We start from the raw sequence: 14584 nt of genomic DNA, 5'->3' as shown, positions 1-14584 counted from the left end.
ACGGGTGTCACGCCTAAATCCGCGCTTGGTACAGACACGACATCTTTTTTGGGGGGCTCGTTGGGTAGGGGTACTCGGGAGGACATAAGAATAATGCCTCTCATGCAGCCGGCTTACTGCATTTGGTTGGGAATGGTGAGGTGCAGAACCCTCTGGATACAGAAGCTCTGTGACAACCTCTCTTTGGAAGAAAAGAAAGGTTAATGTCCCGCCTGAAGTTTTGTATAGCACAAAAGCATTCAGCAAAGCCAATTGAAATAAGTAAGCAGACACTTTTTTGTACCAGCGTCTGGCCTTACGGGAAGCTAGATACGGCGCCAACATCTGGTCATTGAGGTCCACCCCTCCCATATTTTTGTTATATTCGTGGACACAGAGGGGTTTCTCCACAATACCAGTCGCCGTAGAAATTTGGACCGTCGTGTCTGCATGAAGGGAGGTAAGAACGAAAACATTCTTATTATCCCTCCACTTCATAGCGAGCAAATTATTACACCGATAGCAGGCTCTCTCCCCCAGCCTAAGACGGGAATCTACAAGCCGCTGGGGAAAGCCCCGGCGATTAGGTCGCACGATGCCACATGCTCCAATCTGATGATCAAATAAATGACTAAACAGTGGCACGCTGGTGTAATAGTTGTCCACGTACAAGTGGTACCCCTTTCCGAATAAGGGTGACACCAATTTCCACACTATCTTGCCAGCGCTTCCTATGTAATCAGGGCAGTTCTCCGGCTCTACGTAACTATCTTTACCCTCATAAACCATAAAGCTCCATGCATAGCCTGTGGCCCTGTCACAGCACTTATAGAGCTTGACCCCGTATCTGGTACGCTTGTTGGGAATGTACTGTTTGAATGACAAGCGACCAGTAAACTTAACCAGGGACTCATCAACGCAGACAACTTTTTGGGGAGTAAACAAGTCTGCAAAACGTTGGTTGAAGTGGTTTATGAGGGGCCGAATTTTGTAGAGCCGATCGTATTCAGGGTCTCCACGTGGACGACAAAGTTCATTGTCACTGAAGTGCAAGAACCGCAAGATCTGCTCGTATCGTTTCCTGGACATGGAGTTAGAGAACACGGGCATATGGTCAGCCGGATGCGTGGACCAATAAGCCCACATCCTCATGAATTTATGTGTGCCCATGTTGAGGGAAAGGCCCAGAAAGGTCTTAAATTCGGAAACCGTAACTGGTTTCCAATCTCTGGCAAGAGACGGCAACTGGGGATTAGCGGCGATGTGTTGACCAGCATATAAATTGGTTTGGTCCACAATAGATCTATAGAGATCTTCCGTGAAATACAGAGAATAAAAATCGAGTGGCGTAAAATCATCTGTATCCACCTGAATACCGGGTTGGGCAGTGAATGGGGGAAGTACTGGTGCTGCAGAAGTGGTGGGCACCCAATCAGGATTGGCGAATTCTGCAGGAAGGGCACTATGGGAACGACGGGCCTGTCTTCGTCTTCTTGGTGGCAGCGGGACACTACTTGTGCTTGCCACCTCGCCAGCTTGAACTGCACTTATGGGACTCGCCACGTCACCACGTAATACTGCAGTGCTGGATGTACGTCCAGGGTGTACTAGGCCGCTGGTGCTTGCCAGTTCACCAAAAGGATGAGCGGCGCTAGTACTGGCTCTATACTCCATACGAGGGACTTGCGGTTCCTGCACCTCAACAACATCAGAAGATCGGGGTCGGGTACGCCTGAAGTTAGCAGGGACCTCTTCTTCGTCGTCAGAGCTATCTGACATGGAGGCGCTGTCCTCTACAGGTTCGTATTCTGAGCCTGAATCTGACAGATCAGTGTCTTCCTCTTCACTATCTGTCATGCTCAGAAACGTGTAGGCCTCTTCACTAGTGTACCTTCGCTTTGCCATTTTGGGCTATAAATTTAGGGGTACAGTAGTGAGACTCACAGGTAAAAAAGCACCTAGCCTGTCAGCGACTGTATAAAACGCTACAAAAAAAACTGTTAGCGATCGCAGGGATCAAGCCTGACTCTGCGAACGCTGCAGTTATGTGTGTTGTGTTTTGTAAGTGACAGTGATTGATCGATACTGCACTTGGGTGGGCTGGGCTGGGCAGAGGGGCAAAACGCAGGTGCTAGCAGGTATCTGGATTGATCCTGCTAACAATGCGTTTTTTTAGAACCCTAAATTGCTGGGCACGCTAGTATAGATCTGATCAGATCAGATATTGATCTGTTCGGATACTATACCACTAAGGGAGGTGTATGCTTTGTGCGTGGGTGTTAGCACTAACCTAGCACTGCCTGGGGCGACGCATACCCTTTCTGACCCTAAAACCAAATTTATATCACCTGCCGGGTGATCAGGGGGTTAAACCTTTATTAGGTAATAAATGGCGGGTGCCCTGATGCTATAAAAAGCGAACTACCTAACCAGCGTCACCCGTAACACTCAGGGCAATCAGGGGTTAAAACCTTTATTGGGTATTTATATGGGGGTACCTGAAGCTTTATAAAAACCTGACGGGGAACCTAAATAACTAAATAACTAACTGGCTAACCAGCGTCACCAGTGACACTTATGCAGTGATCGCTGGTGAAAGGGTTAACTCTAGGGGCAATCAAAGGGTTAAAATCTTTATTAGGTTATATATCGGGGTACCTAACGCTATAAAAACCTGGCGTTGAACCTAAAAAAAAAACTAGCTTCCTAGCGGGACCAGTGACACTATTGCAGCGATCAGAAAAACGATCGCTTAGTGACACTGGTAAAAGGGGGTGAAAGGGTTAACTGGGAGGGCAATCAAGGGGTTAAACCTTTATTAGGGGGGGGTAGGGGGCTACCCTGGACCTAAAGGGGCCTAACACTAGCTGCCCTGACACTTTTTACAGTCACAACTAACACTAAATGTAGTGATCAATAAATAAATGAACACTGAATTAGTGACACTTTGACTGGGGGGGGGGGGCGGGGGGACGATCGGGGGATGACTGGGGTGAAATGTGTGCCTATGTGTCAGTGGACTGTTGGTGCACTTACTTGTGTGTCTTCACTCCACGCTGTCCGGTCAAAAAGACCGCTACGAGGAGTGTGACATCACTTCCTCCTCCTGTGTTTACATTTTCACAGGGGAGGAAGTTCGTCACTGGCCAGGAGCGATCGAGAGGGGATGGCCAGAAACCAACGGCCATCCCCTCATCTCGGATCGCTCCGGCACCGAAAGGGACCGCCGTATCCAGCGGGAGGGGGTCCGATCGGACCCCCACCCGCTGGAAGGCAGGTACGTACATGTACGTGCTTGTGCCTGCCTGTGCCATTGTGATGACGTACATTGGCAATACAGCGGTCCTTAAGTGGTTAAAATTCAGCACAGTGGTTTTCAATGGCACAGGTACCCTGACACCAGGGTGTCTCACTGTATTAGGACGCTCGGCATCTGGGTAGGTAGCCTGGTCACTAGTAACTGTTCTGCATATTTAAGGAAAGTGGAAATCTAGAGCTGGACCTGTAGGGTTATCTCGTTGGTATTGTTCTCTTAAATTATTGATGTTGATATAAATGATCTGGTTCCCGGGCAGACAGACTCTACACCTTAGAGCATCTCCAGAGTCTCCTTGGCTTTTAGTGTAATGTATCAGAAATTGAAGCGGTTCACCACAGATAGGAGGTCTAGATAAAACGTTATCTTTTTTATTTTTACATCAAGGGGGCGTGGCTTAGCAATGGACGTGTGAGGACGCACCTTCAGGAGCTCTGCACAGGGGAGAGCCCAGAACCTCCCGTTGAACAGCCGCTTTCACATGTTAGGGGACTGTAAGCTCTTGCTGACCACGAGGGAGCAGAGGGGGCCTGAAATAACACATTATTTCTTGTGGCAACACCCGCTCCACTGGCCAAAATGGCTCCGCCACGAGTCATTCCGGTGGGTGCCGCCGCGCTTAACAAGAAGGGCACATAGGCAGGGGCTGCTGCATCTGTGGACTTGCTCACCCAGGTGGACAGATCGCCCTCCCCGATCCTGTCTCCTGTACTCCCGCACTCTGACTCACAGCCTGCACTGTTCACATGGGGGAGACAAGCAGGCAAGCAGAGGGCTCCCTCAGGGCTATAGTGGCAGGGCTACCCACTAAACAGGACCTACTGGTCATGGCAACCTCCATTGTGAGTGCTCTATCCAGGGAGCGGCATGATCTCTGCTAGCAGGTTGACTCTGTGGAGGACAGGGTTACCATACTGGAGTCCTCCACTACCACCACTGACGACCTCATCACCATGCTGGAGAAGGAGCAACGAGCATACCGCTGCCATCTTGTTGAAGTCCAGCTGAGGCTAGATGATGGAGAGAACAGGAGCAGGCAAAAATCTACGCCTCCGAGGCATTCCCAAGGCCACCATGGGACCTGACCTCCGCGCCACCGTGGTAGCCATCCTGAACCAGGTTCTGGGCAAGCCCCCAACCTCAGAGTTAGAGCTGGACAGGGTGCAACGCATGCCAGGCTCTAGGGCTCCATCCTTGCCTTCGCAGGGCCCTGCTGCTACAGATCTAACGCAAGACGTTCTCTGCAGGGTGCATTTCTTCACCATAAAGGAGGAGATCTTACGCTTGGCTTGGGTGAAAGGCCAGATTAACTTTGGCAGAGCCTCTATACAGGTCTACCCGTATGTCCCCAGACAAACCAGGGTCATGCGTGGGCTCAGGCGACCCCTCCTTGAGGTGCTCCGTGAAGCTGAAGCTACATACCGCTAGGGGCACTCGTTCCATCTGATTGTGTGGAAGCAGGGTTTGGAGTTCCATATTCGCTCACCAGACCGACTCTCATATCTGTTCAGCTTCACTAACAAGCCTGCTGTAAGTTTACCCAATTGGTTTGACTACCTGCTACCCCAAGAAATGCTGGGCCCAACGTTACCCAGGCCACAAAGTATCAGACGCCCCACTCTCACGCTCCTAGCTGCGAGGCTGTCAGATCTCACCTGACGTCCTTCGAGGCCTGACCCCTTTCTTTCTCCTGCTGACAAGCCATTACAGTTGTTGTTCCTGTGGCCCTATCCTGAACTGAATTGCCAACTTCCTGAGTTCCTGATGCCTCTGCGTCCCGTCTATTTTGACTTTCTGGGTCGCCTCGGCCGGCGCTTTCCTCTGTCCCTGGAGGGCTCGGCACGTAATATCCCATGCAGACTCTTGCCCATGGGGATCTCACTTGTTGCACCGGGGAAGGGGAAAACTGGTACCTCGCTGCCTACAGCACTAGGCCACATTTAGAGTTGTGCTGCCATGTTTGTGTGCTGCTCTCCTCCACCTGCTTGCCCCACGGTTTGCGGTGGGGGAGACAGGTGTTCCTGGGGGGATCTATGGGTAGGCGCCAGACCCTCACACTCCTGGCCCATCCCATCCATGCTTGGTAGTGACTACACTGATTCTCTTGACAATGTCCCTCGGGACCCCTGTCTCCTGCTCTGCCTCCTCCATGGTCTGTAGCCCCCCCCCCCCCCCCCGGGTGCACCCTGGCTACTGCTCGCTGTCTAATGGGAGGATATTGGGGTGCACATGTGGCTCCCTACAGCTGATTTGACAATACCACAGTGGTTGACCCTGTATTTTTTTTTATCCTTAACTGTATTTTGTTATGTTAACACAGACAGTTTCTATGCCTATTTACTGACCCTCTGCCCTGGTACACTGAGATATGGTACAGTGTCCTTTCATGTGTTCTACCCGTAAACACCTGCCATCCACCCTGAAGTTACATTGACTCCACAGACTGCTCCCCCCCAGTGTACCACTACTGAATAGTTCCGGCTGTTGCCGCTCAGTCTCTCAACTCAGGTCCATGTTTAAATTTCAATGTTTTGTTATGCTTATGTCATTTTGCAGGCCCATTTTTTGCAACCTTTATGCACATTGCGTTATGCCTTAATCATGCAGGTTATTTACTTAATGCATATTGGTCCACGGTGCTGGGTTTTAGTGTATTTTCCACCCTTTGAGGCCTGTTGCCCACTCTTTGGTCACGCTGACCTGTTCGCACCCCCCCCATGCACCATCACGGTACGATCCCTGCTATTGATAGTCTCTCAGCTCAGGGTTTTTTTTTTTGTTTTAGTTTTTTACTTATTTCCCTTTTTTTATCACTTTGCTAGCTCGTATTTTACTTAGTATATGGTTCTCTGTGCTCCCACCCCTTGCATCTCCACTGCTTTGTTTATTTTCTCTATTGACCTATTATTGCTTGATTGTGAGCAGGCCCTAATGCTTCCCTTGGTAGGACACCTTAAGTGCCTAATGGGGACCACAACATATTCACGTTTTGAACCAATTAACCTCCCCTTTTTTCCCTCACCCCCCTTCCCTCTCTCCTCATTTTTTCCCTACCCTTGCTACTGCCCTTTTCCTTCCCCCTTTCTTTGTTTTCTCTGTTTCTCACGAACCGCCCTCTGACTTTGTTGGGATCTCTCCACATGCTCATTTGAGGCCATCCTCATGCCAGGCGGCCTTATGGGTCTCCACAAGATCACCTCCCTTAATGTACATGGCCTGAACACTCCGGAAAAGCACTCGCAGCTTCTAGCTGACTTGCGCAGAAGCAAAACTCAAGTAGGCTTTTTGCAGGAAATACATTTTCGTGGTGATAGTATTCCTAAACTGACTAAGGGGATCTTCCAGACGATGTACCACAGTGTCTCTCTGATCTCTAAATCAAAGGGGGTTAGCATTCTGCTGGCCAAATTGGTGCCTGGGACATTCAAAGGCCCTTTTGAAGGCGAAGGGGTTTGATGTGCGGGTCACCTTTGCTAATGTATACTTCCCTAATGCGGATCATCCACAATTCCTGCAGAGACTTCTTCCTGAGCTTCTGGAGTTCTCGGAGGGATGCTTGTTTTTGGGGGGGGACCTCAACTTCACGATGGATCCGTCCCTTGACGTCTTGCGTGGCGCCTCCCACCTCCCCTACTCGCTTCTGAATCGCCTGAGGGCCGATCGCCATACTCTGCAACTGGTGGACCCCTGGCGGTTGCTCAATCCACAGGACTGGAACTATACCTTTTTTCTTCCTGGTGCACCACAAGTACTTATGGCTAGACTAGGTTGTCCCATAAAGACCTAACCAGAGTGGTGTCCACCTCTATCGATGTCATGTCTTTCTCGAACCATGCGCCAGTCCACCTGATACTCCAACTGGGGCCAATGATCCAGTCCCCCCCCCCCCCCCCGTCCTTTAGACTAAATGAAGCCTTGCTTCAGTCAGAGGAAACCCGTTCTGAGATACTGAACACTCTGCGGGAATATTTCTACATTACCGTATATACTCGAGTATAGGCCGACCCGAGTATAAGCCGAGGCCCCCAATTTACCCCCAAAAAACTGGAAAACTTATTGACTCGTGTATAAGCCGAGGGTGAGACATGGCTGTCCATCCCTGTGTGTCCGTCCATCCCTGTGTGTGTGTCCGTCCATCCATCCCTGTGTGTGTGTCCATCCATCCATCCATCCCTGTGTGTGTATCCATCCATCCATCCATCCCTGTGTGTGTGTGTGTGTGTGTGTATCCATCCATCCATCCATCCATCCCTGTGTGTGTGTGTGTGTGTGTGTGTGTGTGTGTGTGTGTGTGTATCCATCCATCCATCCATCCATCCATCCCTGTGTGTGTGTGTGTGTGTGTGTGTGTGTGTATCCATCCATCCATCCATCCATCCCTGTGTGTGTGTGTGTGTGTGTGTGTGTGTGTGTGTGTGTGTGTGTGTGTGTGTCCGTGCAGCCTTGTGTGTGTGTCCAGCCTACCTGTGTCCCAAGCCTCCGTCCCGAGCCGCCGTCGTCCCGAGCCTCCTCCGTCCCGTGCCGTGCCTCCTCCGTCCCGTGCCGTGCCTCCTCCGTCCCGTGTCTCCTCCGTCCCGTGCCGTGCCTCCTCCGTCCCGTGCCTCCTCCGTCCCGTGCCGATGGATCGCCGCTCTTCTCGGCGGCCATTCTACAATTCAAAATTCCGCCTCCGCCTGTGATAGGCGGAACACTCAATTTCCCAGCAGCCTGTGTTCCGCCTATCACGGACATCCTCTCATACTCGTCCGTAGTATGAGAATGAGCGGATGTCCGTGATAGGCGGAACACTGACTGCTGGGAAATTCAGTGTTCCGCCTATCACAGGCGGAGAAGGAGGCGCGGCTTTTGAAAATTAATGTCCGCCGTCTGTCTGCTCGATACGCTGATCGAGCAGTCAGACAGCGGCGACTCGAGTATAAGCCGAGGGGGCACTTTCAGCCTCAAAAAAGAGGCTGAAAATCTCGGCTTATACTCGAGTATATACGGTAATTGAGAGTCTGTTACCAGCCCCCTGGTGGTTTGGGAGCCCCACAAGGCGGTTGTCAGGGTCACACTGATCAGAATAGGGCCCATCTTAAACACCCTGGTACATAGCCTTGAGTGTTCGCATAAGGCGAGCCTTGCAGTCAACCTTTCAGGATCTCCTCAAAGCTCGTGAGGAACTTTGTTCGCTTCTATTTCACAAAACAAAGTAGAAATTGGCTTGCGCGCATTGCACCATGTGCAAATTCCCTAATAAACCCAGGTCGCTGCTGGCTAGGGCGCGCCGAGGCCCACTCACGAAAATGTACATCTCTCATATCCTGGCCTCTTCTGGACAAAAGCTGAATACATCGGCAGACGTGGCGACAGAGTTTCGTTCCTTCTATGAAGGTCTCTATAACCTTGATAAGCCCTCCACGGCTGACCCCCCCCCAGCTGAAGATCTCTCCACCCCCAGTCAAATGTAGCCACTTCTGGCATGCCGTCGCTCCCTAGTGCTGTACAGGAAGAGCTGGAGGAGCCCATCACGGCAGCAGAGCTGGCAGTAGCTCTAGCCATTTCAAAGCCGAGGAGGGCTCCCGGCCCCGATGGCATGACTCCGACGTACTACAAGACCTTTTTTTGATACGCTTTTGCAACCTCTAGTCTCTGCCCTCAATTCTATTACAGTGGACAATTCTTTCCCGATAGACACTCTGAGAGCCTATATCTCCCTTATCCCTAAACGGGGGAAAGATCTGTTTTGGTGTGGGAATTATCACCCAATAGCACTTTTGAATATGGACTTGAAAATGTTCACCAAAATTCTGGCCAACAGACTGCTCTCTCATATACTGAATCTCATCCATAGAGATCAGGCAGGCTTTGTGCCATTATGGGAGCCACGGGACAACACCATCCGAGTGGTGAACTTAATCCACGTGACTAGGACATCCAAACAGGCCCTTCTCCTGCTTTCTACTGACGCGGAGAAGTCCTTCAACCGCGTGGATTGGTCCTTTATACAGGCCACTTTAGAGGACATTGGTCTCCAGTCATTTATGCTGGGATGGATTTTGTCCCTTTACTCTCACCCCACTGCAGTGGTTAAAGTAAATGAGACTAGGTCGGACTTCTTCAGCATCAGCAATGGCACACGGCAGGGCTGCCCCCTCTCTCCTCTGATCTTTAAAGTAAAGGCAATATAAAAAAAAAAAAACACACACACCCTGTAAGGCAAAGGCATAATGAGCTAGTATGCACAGCATACTAGCTCATTATGAATAACTTACCTGAGAACTAAGCCCCCGAAGCGGTCCTCCGCCTTCCTCTTTGCCACTGCCATGTATCCCGGAGCGACTTCCGGGTCTCGCTGCTCCGGTGCTGTGATTCGTCGGAGCTGTGATGACGTCACTCCTGCGCATGCACACGGGAGCCGACACAAGTGGCATATCGCCGCGATCTGCGGCCTGCCCAGTGCGCCTAAGCGCTGCTGTCTACGACGCATGCGCCGTAGACAGCGGTGGCTGTCTTTTTGTAAATATCTCCTAAACCGTATAGGTTTAGGAGATATTTCTTGGACCTACAGGAAAGCCTTAATCTAGGCTTACCTGTAGGTCAAAGTGGTTTGTAAGGGTTTACAACCACTTTAAGCTTTCACTGGAGCCTCTTCTGTGCAGAATAAGAGCAGACGCAGGCATCATTGGTTACCAAAAATCCTCAGGGTCCCACAAGGTGGCCGCATTCGCAGACAACCTAATCTTCCTAATGCCGCGTACACACGAGCGGACTTTTCAACATCCAAAGTCCGACGGAATGATTCCGTCAGACTATTCGATCGTGTGTGGGCTGCAACGGACTTTTGATTCGCAAAAGTCTGACGGACTTTAGAAAATGGAACATGCTTAAAAATTTTCTGACGGAACTCCGCCGGACCCAGTTCCTACCGAAAAATTCGCTCGTGTGTATGCTATTCCGACGGACTAAAACCGACGCTAGGGCAGCTATTGGCTACTGGCTATGAACTTCCTTATTCGAGTCCAGTCGTACGTCATCACGTTCGAATCCGTCGGAGTTTGGTGTGATTGTGTGTGGCCAAGTCCGCTCAGTCGAAAAGTCCGTCAGAACTCTGTCGGAACTCTGGCAGAACTCCTTCGGAAGTCTGTAGGACATAAGTCCTCTCGTGTGTACTGGGCTTAAGGGAACTGCTTACTTCCTTTCCAAATCTTTTTCAAACTCTTCAAGAACATGGCACTCTCTCCCTCTTTCAAATTAATCTGTCCAAATCCTCCATTCTCAACATAACAGTGGGTAAGGACATTGTTCAACGTCTGCGATCGGCCTTTCCTCTGAAATGGGCTACTAACCTTATCTGATACCTGGGAGTCGACATTATCTCTGATCCTGCTGCCTTGTACTCGGCAAATTTTACCCTGCTACTACTTCGCCTTAAGGCGTATCTTCTCCACTGGCACTCCCTCATGTTGACGTTGTTTGGCCGCTGCAGTGCCCTCAAGATGACTTTGTTGCCGAGGGTACTGTACCTGCTGCCGGCACTTCCTATCAGTCTACCCCTAGTATATTTGAAGCGAATTGACTCTATGTTCCACGACTTTGTGTGGTCTCATCGCAACCCACACATTAGACAAAGTAGGGGCGGGGTTGACTTCCCGGACATGAAAGTGGCTCACCCCACCAGGTTGGTGGACTGGCATTGCCACGCACTGGGTGGCCATGGAAATGAAGGATTCCAGAGACATGGCCAAGAGCTGGCCCTGGATCGGCACACCTCTGCCGAGGAACCTCGCTGACCACCCCACACTAGGCAGCACACTATCAGTGACCAGAGATGCCTTTCGACATTCCTCTGTGTCCCCATTACCCTCCCTTATGGTGTCAGTTTTGAGTAATCCAGAATTCAATACCGGCCTTCAGAACCCTCACTTTCAGCGACTAGCACCAGGCAGTCGGCTCAGTTTGTGTGACTTTTTCAGGCCCAATGGCCAACTCTCCTCTGAAGCTGGGATGTCTGCTACAGATCCCCCTCTGGACTTCTGGAGCGGTCTACAGCTGCGTAACTTTCTGCGCAGATGCCTGCGGACCCCGGGCATCTCCCATCAACTAACTGAACTAGAACACATCTGCCAGTGCGGCACAGTCTCTTGCTTATCTACTCCTCCTTGATTCGACCAGCAGACGGGTTCATGCCCTCGTTCCTCTCTAAGTGGGAAGCGGAACTCACCATTCAATGCACTGACCCCCAGAGAGAGAAGATTCTCCACTTTGCTCCTCTATAGCCACCAGAGTCCAAGAGACCTGCTACAAAATTATGACCCGGTGGTGTAGGGTACCCACTACCCTGCACCATTTCTTCCCGCAGGACCCAGCCTTTGTTGGCGTTGTGGCACTGCAGAGGGAACTATGCTGCACATTTTTTGGGCCTGTCCCAAACTCTTCCCTTTCTGGCTTGAGATGACTTGCACGATCAAACAGGGAGGAGACCAGCTGGGAGACCTGGAGACCTTGGCAACACTTCATATACACGGACGTGTATCTCCGTGGGGCTGCACAGTCTGGCTGATCCATTGGGCTTGTCCCGCTCCCCGGTCGGGGGGGGGGGGGGCGCTACCCTTCTTTACTCTACTCTTCTCCTACTTTCTGCTATCTGCACCTATTCTTCACAATGCTTCCACCTCTCCTCCCCCTGCCCCTTGCTTCACTCCCTTCTTCCCCTGGTCCTTGTCCCTTTCCCACTCTTAGGATTGTCAGACCCTCTACCTTTCCCTTTCCCCCCTGGTACACACCCCCTCCCCATAACTTACCCGATCATGGGCTGTTTCGATCAGATATTGTGAATATCCTGATGTGCATTAATTATTTTATGTGTCCCATGCTTGGGCCCACCTGGCCTTTGCCTCCCAAACAACCGTTAAAACTTTAAAAAATATTATTGTATTCTATAGCTTTGCATACATTTTCAGTTCTAGGTCGCACAAGTATTTGTTAGGATGCCTCCCCGGCTTTGCATACCGATTTTATCTCTACACCGTGTTTTCTTCATATGCTGTATTTAGTGTGTAAAGCCGGGGTATCTGGTATGTTTACCTCATCTTATGACCACATTTGATCTTTGTCTGATTTTTATTATGCATCTCTGCTATATGTGGTAATTGGTATATGCACTTTCTATTAAAATAAAGGAAGTAAAAAAAATAAAAAATCAAGGGGCATTCCAAAAAGTAGCCAATACGTTTCAGGGGTCCAAGAGAGCCCCTTTCATCAGGGCTAGAAATAACTTTTTAAACTCCTTGAACGTCTAGTCTACAGCAGACTGAGTGACCACATTGCCAATAATAACCTTCTTGGTCCACTTAAGTCTGGATTTCACCCTCAACACTGCACAGAAACTGCCCTCCTAAAACAAATTATCAAATAATTAATTAAATATTAAATAATCTACTAACAGCCAAAACCAAAACCAATGGACACTATTCTGTACTCCTACTCCTGGACCTTTCTGCTGCCTTTTGATATGGTTGATTACCCCCTCCTCAAAAAAACTCCACACCTTTTGGTCTCCGTGACTGTACTCTTCGCTGGTTCTCTTCCTACTTATCCAATTCTACTTCCTCCTCGCCTCTTCTTTTCTCTGTTGGGGTTCCCCAAGGTTCTGTTCTTGGACCACTCCTATTCTAGATCTGCACCTTCTCCCTGGGTCAGCTGATTCCAATACCATCTCTACACCGACAACACCCAAATTCATTTCTCTACCCGTCAGCTGACTCCCTCAGTCTCTTCCCGTTTCAATGATTTACTAATAGACATATCAGCCTGGATGTCACACCACTTCCTCAAACTCAATCTATCCAAAACCGTGCACATAATTTTTCTTCCCCCACGTGCCCCTTCCCGTGATTTCTCTGTCAAGAGCGATGGCACAATTATCAGCCCAACCTTGCATGCCAAGGTTCTAGGTGTAATCCTGAACTCTGATCTATCTTTTAGGCCTCACGTACTATTACTGTCCAAGTCTTGCCGCCTCAGCCTCTCCAAAATACACCCCTTTCTAACCAAAGACCCCATAAAGCTCCTAGTTCACTCCCTGGTCATCTCTCGCCTCGACTACTGCAATTCCCTTCTCATTGGCTTACCTTTTACATAGGCCATCCCCTCTTCTGTCATGAATGTTGCTGCCAGGATTATCTACCTTACAAACCACTCTCTGACTGCTACTACTCTCTGTCAATCCCTCCATTGGGTTCCGCTCCCCCAACAAAATAGATTCAAAATACTAACAACAACTTACAAAGCCATCCACAATTCAGCTCCCCAGCTACATCACTAGCCTAGTCTCAAAATACCAAACAAATTGTTCTCTTCGTTGGTCCCAAAACCTTCTGCTCTCTAGCTCCCTCATCACCTCCTCCCCTGCTCACCTCCAGGACTTTTCCAGATCATCTCCCATCCTAAGGATCTCCCTACCCCAATCTGTCCGATTTACCACCTCCTCTGCTTTTAGCAAATCCCTGAAAACCCTTCTCTTCAGAGAAGCCTATCCTGGGCACACCTCAGATCATCCCCCACAGTTATTACCTTTTTGTATCACTTGACCCACCCTCCTAGATTGTAAGCTGTAATGAGCAAGGCCCTCTGATTCCTTCTGTATTGAATTGTATTGTAACTGTACTGTCTGCCCTCATGTTGTAAAGCGCTGTGCAAACTGTTGGCACTATATATATTCTGTATCATAATAATATTATCTCCTTCATATTTAAAACCAGATAGTCAATATTATTGGGGGTGTCAAAATTATTACAATAAAAATTAAGACAAATGTGACAATATGAATATTAAACTTTACCATTTTATAAAAAAAGAAAATGAATGATAAACACTATTATTAAAATTATACATTCTGGGTAATATATTGACCTAATAAGAATAAATTTATAAAATTTAGTAAAATATATTTAAAAACATTTATGTGCATAACTTGAACCATACATTATACAATCTGTATAATACTAGTAGTGATGATAAGACTAATAATTATAAAATAACTCATGCATCATTTAAAATATGGACCTAACGTGAAAAAATATATAGAGATGTGTAAAAAATATCCAGAAGGCGGATATGAGCCACACACTGCACAATCTCTGAAGCACACATGACTTCAGCCCCCCCCCCATCCCCAAAAAAAGACCCTGTGCATTTTTAGGATAAATCCAAATGACCCAGTCCTTTGGTGGATTCAAAGAAGTATTTGGAAGATTGGATGAGTAGATGTGATTGCAGTAGAGCGAGGCTGGGGTGCTGAGAATCCCA

At 49.1% G+C, this 14584-nt stretch overlaps 1 protein-coding gene across 2 annotated transcripts in view; it reads left to right on the top strand.

Annotated features, from left to right (window-relative positions):
• The window catches only part of ADIPOR1 (adiponectin receptor 1), a 144965-nt gene that overhangs the window by 59942 nt on the left and 70439 nt on the right, over positions 1-14584 (top strand). The gene's annotated exons all lie outside the window — the stretch shown is intronic.

Source organism: Lithobates pipiens, unplaced genomic scaffold (genome assembly GCF_037356315.1).
Source record: "Lithobates pipiens isolate NorthernLeopardFrog02 unplaced genomic scaffold, aLitPip1_a1.2 Scaffold_16, whole genome shotgun sequence".
Lineage (NCBI taxonomy): Eukaryota > Metazoa > Chordata > Amphibia > Anura > Ranidae > Lithobates > Lithobates pipiens.
This window is presented reverse-complemented; position numbering and strand designations above follow the sequence as displayed.